Source organism: Pinus tabuliformis, chromosome 3_1 (assembly GCF_031772625.1).
Source record: "Pinus tabuliformis cultivar Carrire ecotype Pingquan chromosome 3_1, CPIR1, whole genome shotgun sequence".
Taxonomy (NCBI): domain Eukaryota; kingdom Viridiplantae; phylum Streptophyta; class Pinopsida; order Pinales; family Pinaceae; genus Pinus; species Pinus tabuliformis.
The window spans coordinates 817,492,841-817,500,626 of record NC_142301.1 but is presented as its reverse complement, the minus strand read 5'-3'; positions in this window follow the sequence as shown (position 1 = coordinate 817,500,626).

Here is a 7,786-nt window from a genome sequence, read left to right as displayed (position 1 = left end):
AGAAGCAGGCTTCCACAAGTAGTGGTGGGGGCAAAGGCAAAGGTAAAGGTAAACAGGGGAACACACAGAAGGACTATTCCAAGGTGAAGTGTTGGAATTGTCAAAATATGGGACACTATGCAGTTGTGTGTCCGGAGAAGAAGAAGAAGAAGGGGAAGAACCAGGACGTGGCAGCTTCAGCAGAGATTGAGGACTTTGCAGGTCGTTTTGACCGGGAGTTTGCGTTCACTACGTGTGAGTCCTCTAGTGCAGGATCACCTGCCACACAGGTTCAGAGGGAGCATGCTTTTCCCTCGATTAGCGGAGCATCTTCAGGTATCTGGTATGTGGACAGTGGGGCTTCACGTCACATGACAGGAGTCCGTGAGTACTTCTCAGAGCTTTCAGAGAGTGGCACTGATATAGAGGTAGTACTCGGTGATGACAGAGTTGTTGGAGCAGTCGGGGTGGGGACATTGACATTTCAGAGGGAGTCCAAACCTCCCTTGAAAGTGTCAGATGTTCTTTATGTGCCAGGGATGAGGAAGAACCTCATATCCGTCTCAGCTTTGGAGGACAGAGGATATGAGGTACTGTTCAGGGGAGGACAGGTGTTAATGTATCCTAGGGGCACTCCAACTAATTCAGCTAGAGTGATAGGTGTACGCCATGCAAAGGTGTACAAGTTTGCATTCCAACCCCTTTTGGCATTGAGCAGTAGTACCGACAGCAGAGCTAGCAGTTCTGAGCTGTGTGAGATTTGGCACCGCAGGATGGGACATATGTTTCATGGAGCCTTGAGGACATTGCAGGAGATCACTACAGGTGTGCCAGATTTCAGTACTGATCACTTTGATACTTGCAGAGGTTGTGCGATGGGAAAGTTTGCCAAATCCCCTTTTCCCAGCAGTGACAGCAGAGCGACTGGGATACTTGATTTGATTCATTCCGATGTGAGCGGTCGGATGTCTCATGTTTCCTTGAGTGGATATGAGTACTATGTTTTATTCATTGATGATCACTCCAGGAGGACCTGGATTTATTTTTTGAAGACCAAGAGTGAGGCCTTCAAGCGGTTTCAGGAGTTCAGAGCTCTTGTGGAGACATAGACAGGTCGAAAGATCAAGTCCTTGAGGTCGGACAATGGAGGAGACTACACCCTTGGAGAGTTTGTTGACTATTGTGCGGAGGCAGGCATTAGGAGGGAGTTCACTGTTCCTTACAACCCCCAGCAGAACGGGGTTGCAGAGAGGAAGAATAGATCCATCATAGGGGCTGCCAAAGCCATGTTACATGATTAGGGGTTGCCATTGTTCTTGTGGGCAGAGGCCTGCAACACAGCTGTTTATTTGCAGAACAGGAGTCCGCATCGTGCCTTGGGGCACATGACGCCAGAGGAGGCTTTCTCTGGGAAGAAGCCTGATATTGGTCATCTTCATATCTTTGGATGCATTACATACTCTTATATACCCAAGGAGAAGAGGACCAAACTAGAGCCCACCGCGGAGAAGGGTATCTTTGTGGGCTACAGTGAGACCTCAAAGGCCTTTCGGATTTACATTCCTGCACAGAGGAGAGTTGTTGTCAGACGGGATGTGAATTTCGAGGAGGACAGGGCCTTTAGGAGGTCACGGGAGTTAGAGTATCTGGATCAGCCAAACCCTCAGCAGCAGTTGAGTCAGTCGCAGGGATCCAGTGGGCAGGGATCAGGAGGATCAGGAGGTACATCTATGAGGATGACAGGTCCGTCAGTGAGCAGTGGCTCACCGAGCCAGAGGGGTGGTGCTCCGGGCAGCATGCAGAGCAGTTCACAGAGCAATTCACTAGGGAGTCAACTGATGGACAGTTCACATGGTACCTCAGCTTCTACAAGTTCAGGTGCAGGCAGGAGGACAGCAGACAGACAGTCAGGAGTTCAGGCTACTGATGGTGATAAGGAGGAGGAGTTTCATTCTCCTATGGGAGAAGCATGCTCAAGGAAGAGAAAGCCCAAGTGGCTTCAGGACACCTTGAGAGATGCCACATCTGTTGCTGAGCCAAAGAGGTCGGTCAGAGAGAGTAGACCACCTGAGAGGTTTTGTAGCTATATGGTGATGGTTACCAGCATCCTTGACTCTGAGCCTTCTAGCTATGAGGAGGCAACTAGCCAGCAGGTCTAGAGAGATGCCATGCAGGAGGAGTATTCTTCTATCATGAAGAATGATGTTTGGGAGGTGGTGCCGAGGCCTGAGGGCAAATCCGTGGTTACTTCCAGATGGCTTTACAAGGTAAAGCATGCTGCAGATGGTAGCATTGAGAAATTCAAAGCAAGGTTTGTGGCTAGAGGGTTCTCCCAGGTAGAGGGAGTTGATTATGAGGAGACCTTCGCTCCCGTGGCTCGATATACTTCGATCCGCTCCATTATATTGATAGCAGCAGAGATGGGTTGGAAGATCTACCAGATGGATGTGAAGACTGCATTTCTCAATGGCTTCATACAGGAGGAGGTGTACATTGAGCAGCCACAGGGCTTTGAGGTGCATGGGAAGGAGTCCCATGTGTGCAGATTGAAGAAGGCCCTTTATGGCCTGAAGCAAGCTCCCAGAGCTTGGTACTCCAGGATAGATACATATTTGCAGGGGATGGGTTTCACAAAGAGTGAGGCAGATCCGAACCTTTACTTTATTGTGATTGGTGAGGAGCCTCTCATTCTGGTGTTGTATGTGGATGACTTGGTCATTACAGGTGCAGAGAGACTCATAGAGCACTGCAAGAGAGATCTTGTGACGGAGTTTGAGATGAAGGACATCGGCTTGATGCATTACTTTTTGGGCTTGGAGGTGTGGCAGGAGGAGGGGCATTTCTTCCTGGGGCAGGGGAAGTATATTGTGGACATCCTTAGTAGATTCCACATGGAGGATTGTAGACCAATGTCGACACCGATGATCACCAACTGGAAGAAGCTTCATGCCTCGAATTCCGAGTTGGTGGATCCCACATTGTACAGGCAGTTGATTGGTTCCTTGATGTATTTGGTCAACACTAGACCAGATATCTGTTTTGCAGTCAACACGATGAGTCAGTTTATGTGTGAGCCTAGGAAGGTTCACTGGGTGGCTGCAAAACACATTTTGCGGTACTTGCAGGGGACAGTGGATTATGGTCTGGACTACAGGCAGGGAGATGGAGTGAGATTGGCAGGATACACTGATTCTGATTGGGCAGGTTGTGCTTCTGATAGGAAGAGCACTTCAGGGTGTTGTTTTGGGTTGGGTTCAGCAGTAGTGTCATGGTTCAGCCGGAAGCAGTAGTCAGTAACACTGAGTTTAGCGGAAGCAGAGTATATGGCAGCCAGTCTAGCTAGTTGTGAGGCTATCTGGCTTCGCAAGATGTTGTTTGGCTTATTTGGTCAGTCGTTGAGACCTTCAGTGATTTACTGTGATAATCAGAGTTGCATTAAACTCACGGAGAATCCAGTATTTCATGACAGGTTGAAAGCATATCGGGATCAGATATCATTTCATCAGAGACTATGTTCAGAAGGGAGCTGTGAAGCTTGAGTATATTTCCACTGATGAGCAAGTTGCAGATATTCTTACCAAAGCCTTACCACGGGGCAAGCATGTCTACTTCAGAGACAAGATGGGTGTGGTGAGGAACACCTTCCTCGGTAAGAGGGAGTGTTGAAATTTGATACCGGAGGACAGGTGGTTCCCTTAGGCTTTGATCTTTGGCCTAGGGAAAAGTGTCCAAAAGAATTTAATTTTTCTCCTAAAGTGACTTTATAATTTTATAAAGTTAAATCTAATTTAAAAGTGACTTTAAGTGATAAAGTTACTAAGTCTAATTTTAAAGTGATTTTTATAAAGTTAATGAAAAATTAGAAAGGAAAAGTGATTTTGGAAATAAATGACTAAGTGGGTCTTTATTAAAGTGGGGTGAATTAAAAAATAAAAAGTGAGATTTAAATGAGCATTTAATCTCGGCCTTAGATCTCAATCTATTTTAGCCATTGGATTTAGGGATCACCCAAAAGTCACTTGGGGTTAGATTAAAGGAGGAAAAGGTCATTAATTCTTTCATGAGCAGATTGAGAGAAGGAGAGCAAGAGAGCAAGGGAGATTTCTGGACAGTGAGCTGCGGAGTTTCAGCAGCAGAGTTTCAGCAGGGCGGAGTTTCAGCAAGTCTGTACAGCGGAGTTTCAGCAGGGCGGAGTTTCAGCAAGGCTGAGTTTCAGCAAGTCTGTACAGCGGAGTTTCAGCAGGGCGGAGTTTCAGCAAGGTTGAGATAAGTTGTAAAAGTTTGCTTGCTGATTTTTGCTGAATATTTCTCTTACTGTAAAAAGGCATTTTCCAAAAATAAAGAAGAGCTCTCAAACTGGTTTTCCCCAAGAGTTGTAGGGGGTTTTTCTAGGGTCACATCGACCAAAAATCTCAGTGTTTAAATGTGTTTTAATGGCTGTTTATTACTGTTGATTTTTATTTCTGCAATTTCCAGCATTCTGTAAAATTTCCAGAATTTGTGTTTTCAGCAAATTTATTTTTTTCAGCTTGTTAAATGTATGGTTATGGGAAAGGGCATTTAACTATATGGGAGAAATAAGGAGAAACTGAAAACGGGGTGGGAAATGAGAAATTTCTACAGCTTGTTGAACCTGTTGTCTAATGAGGATGGATTTGGATGGCTAGCCTATAGTGACCATATTTGTAAAAGCTCTTGAGGGTAGCTATTATATAATTTCTATTCACTTTATGAGTGACCATTTTTGTAATTTCCAGTGAGAAATTTTCAAATTACAGGTTTTGTTCAGAGAAAAGCATGGGAATTCTTTTCTTAGCTTACATGTTAAAAAGTTACACTCAGAAATTTTGCATGACAAGGTCTATTTAGAGAAAAACACGGGGAGTATATTTTGACTTTACATGTTGAAAAGTTATAAACATGTTCTGATTTCAATGATGTTCAATCGAGCCTCATAAAGTTTAATAAGACCCCCTCTAGCTAGCTAGACAGTCCTATTTGAAGAAGATTGAATGGTCTTATGATTTTTCACAATGTGTCTTTCTTGGTAATGTTATGAGAAAATTGATGAAAAGTTTAAAGTCATGCTAAAGAACCATTGGGAAAATCTTAGTGATCTCTACATTTTTTTTGGTTTAATCAATGCATGGAGTTCCACAAGTAGCTTGAGTTTTCCTTGTATAAATTTACCAATTTTTTTTAAGGTGCATAGGATGTCTTAATGGTAAGGATTAAAGCTTAAAATAGTGCAAGTGATGTCAAGAGTTAAGTCTAGTAGACAACTCATATTACTATGAGATGAAAAATGTCTTTTTACTTTGGAAGGGGAGAATGGAATCCCTATATATGTCGGAATGTGTGTTTGAGAGCTGAAAGGAAATCACCACTTTATTTATTCTCCAGTGGCTCCACTCTCTCTTTTCTATGGTGTCATTTGATCTTAGTATCTCTACCTTCGAGGTTATACTATATTGCATAGGGTTGATCCATTATGGAGTCACCTCCACTCTATTATGATATTACTTTTTATATTTACTTTAAGTTTGTTCTATTTATTTTAAGTTTATTCATGCCCTCCCATCATGTTGGAGCAACAAGTGATAGACTGAGTTCTTAAGTACTTTAGATCATAGAGTGGTGAGACCTCAAGTCTCCTATTAGCCTCCGCCCAAAAGATTGGCTGATATGTTTGAGATTGGCTTGAAGGTGCAGGACCATACATCCTCATACTAACAGGGTTTAGCTACAAATGGATCCAAAGCAAGGCACCTCTCACCTGTTGGATTACCTCCCAACCCCAACAAAGCAGACAAAGGTCTATTTATAGTTTCTTTCCTTTGACCTCAGATGGTAGGAGATCTAAGCTTTCTTACTCTTGCATCACCCTTAGAGTCATATAGATGGATTCCCCTATGGTACTCAAGGACTCCGACAATGAACCAATGGAACCCCCATTGCCCCCTTGCCATTGATCATCAGATCCATGAGACTTTGATCTCATTGGCTTCATCATCGGATATTTCTCTCCTTCTTGACTAGTATCAAGTTGTCCAACTCCTACCTTGGATACTCTCACTTAATATCACCACACCTATGCTATTGTTATATACACTTTATTTTTGGTCTTAGATAGACTTAGTGCTTAGCCTTGTCAATTATTCACCTGGAATTTACTTTTGGTTTTCTTGTATCTTTCTTTTTCACATTAATTAGGAGCTACTTTTGCACTCCCACATTTTATTCACATTATATGTATGATGTATCCTTTAGTCCCACTGAGCTACTTTTGTAGTGATTTGCTGGAAATTAATAAAATTATCTTATGTTAAATTATCTTTATTTGGATATTGAGGAAATTCCCTAGAAATTCTTTACTTTGTTGTTATTTGATGTATTGTTCCAATTCCATTGACCTTGTGGTCATTAATCGAAATTAATTAAATTTCTTGCTAGTTTAACCATATGGATAATATATCATGTTTTCTTTGTAATATTGTCTTTGTTTCTAAAATTCTAATGACTATATTTTGCATACTTGTGAATATGTTAAACTATATCTGCAATTTGACTTAAAGGGTGTCATGTTTTGACTATTTCACAAGAATGATTGTCACATCACTTTGATAATATGGAAAGGACTGATGTGCGTCAGAGGGAGTGAATCACCAGTTGTAGTTGTGCTTTCAGGTAGCATAGAGCCTAGATTTAAAAGGGTGAGTCTTACGTATGAAAATTTTCGATTGAACAATGCAAATTATATTAAATAATGGAATTGTTTTGTTTGTTGATAAGGTGTACTTATCAATCTAGTCAACAACTGAGAGCATGTTACTCTTTGTTTTTAATTTTAGTTTTTGTAATAGGATGTCCATATTTACATTTTCTATAGATGTTGTCTATTCAAACATTCTATAGAAGAGTTATCTATACCTGCTATAACTTCTTTATTTCTTCAATGGGAGACGATCTCTTTGTGGTTATCTTGGTTTTCTTAAACTTTGTCTATGTGCCTTGAAAAATATAAAAGAGCAATTTACAAGTCACTGCTAGCTGTGACCTTTTTTCCTATATTTATTGGCTTGATTGATGGGGACTTGAACCTTGAATTCCACGATTTTCATAATACTTCATAACACGATGATTTCCAATTAAGACCCCCTTATGGGCTCACTACTATCTATGATTTTTATCATTCTTCACATTTCATGATATCTGGAATATCCATCTCATCCCTTTTTTTCCCAAGGAAAACCTTATAGGGAAACACTTGAGCACTTCCCATAATTTTCCGATTGTATCCAGTGCAAACCCATTGGCACTGATGACGATGCCTGACTTGGCAGGGACATTGAGTAAGGAACACAACAGAAGCAATCAACCTGGGAAATTGACTCCAAAACCTCCTGTATGAAACTCAAAACATTTAACCACTTGAGCTAGCCCACTAGGCTAAGTATTCATATTCACATTCTGCACCATACATAGTATTTTTCGTCCTTGCGTCTTTCAAATGAAATTAACTCAATATGTTAGTTAATAACTCAATATATTTTTGTGTGACATTTATATATTTTCTGTTTTCAATGTTTTCATTTGGAGTGACTTCAAATTCCAGATATAGGCATACTTTCTTCTATGGTGATCTACGATCTTTTCATCAAGGAAGACAAAATGGGAGAATCCCTGTGACACAAAATTTTTTGTTATTCCAGCTTCTATATGAGGAATGACAGTGCAACCAATTATTCAGGGGTTTTGTTATTAGGCTACAAGCCATTAAACAAGTAATTGAGAGAAGCCATAATGA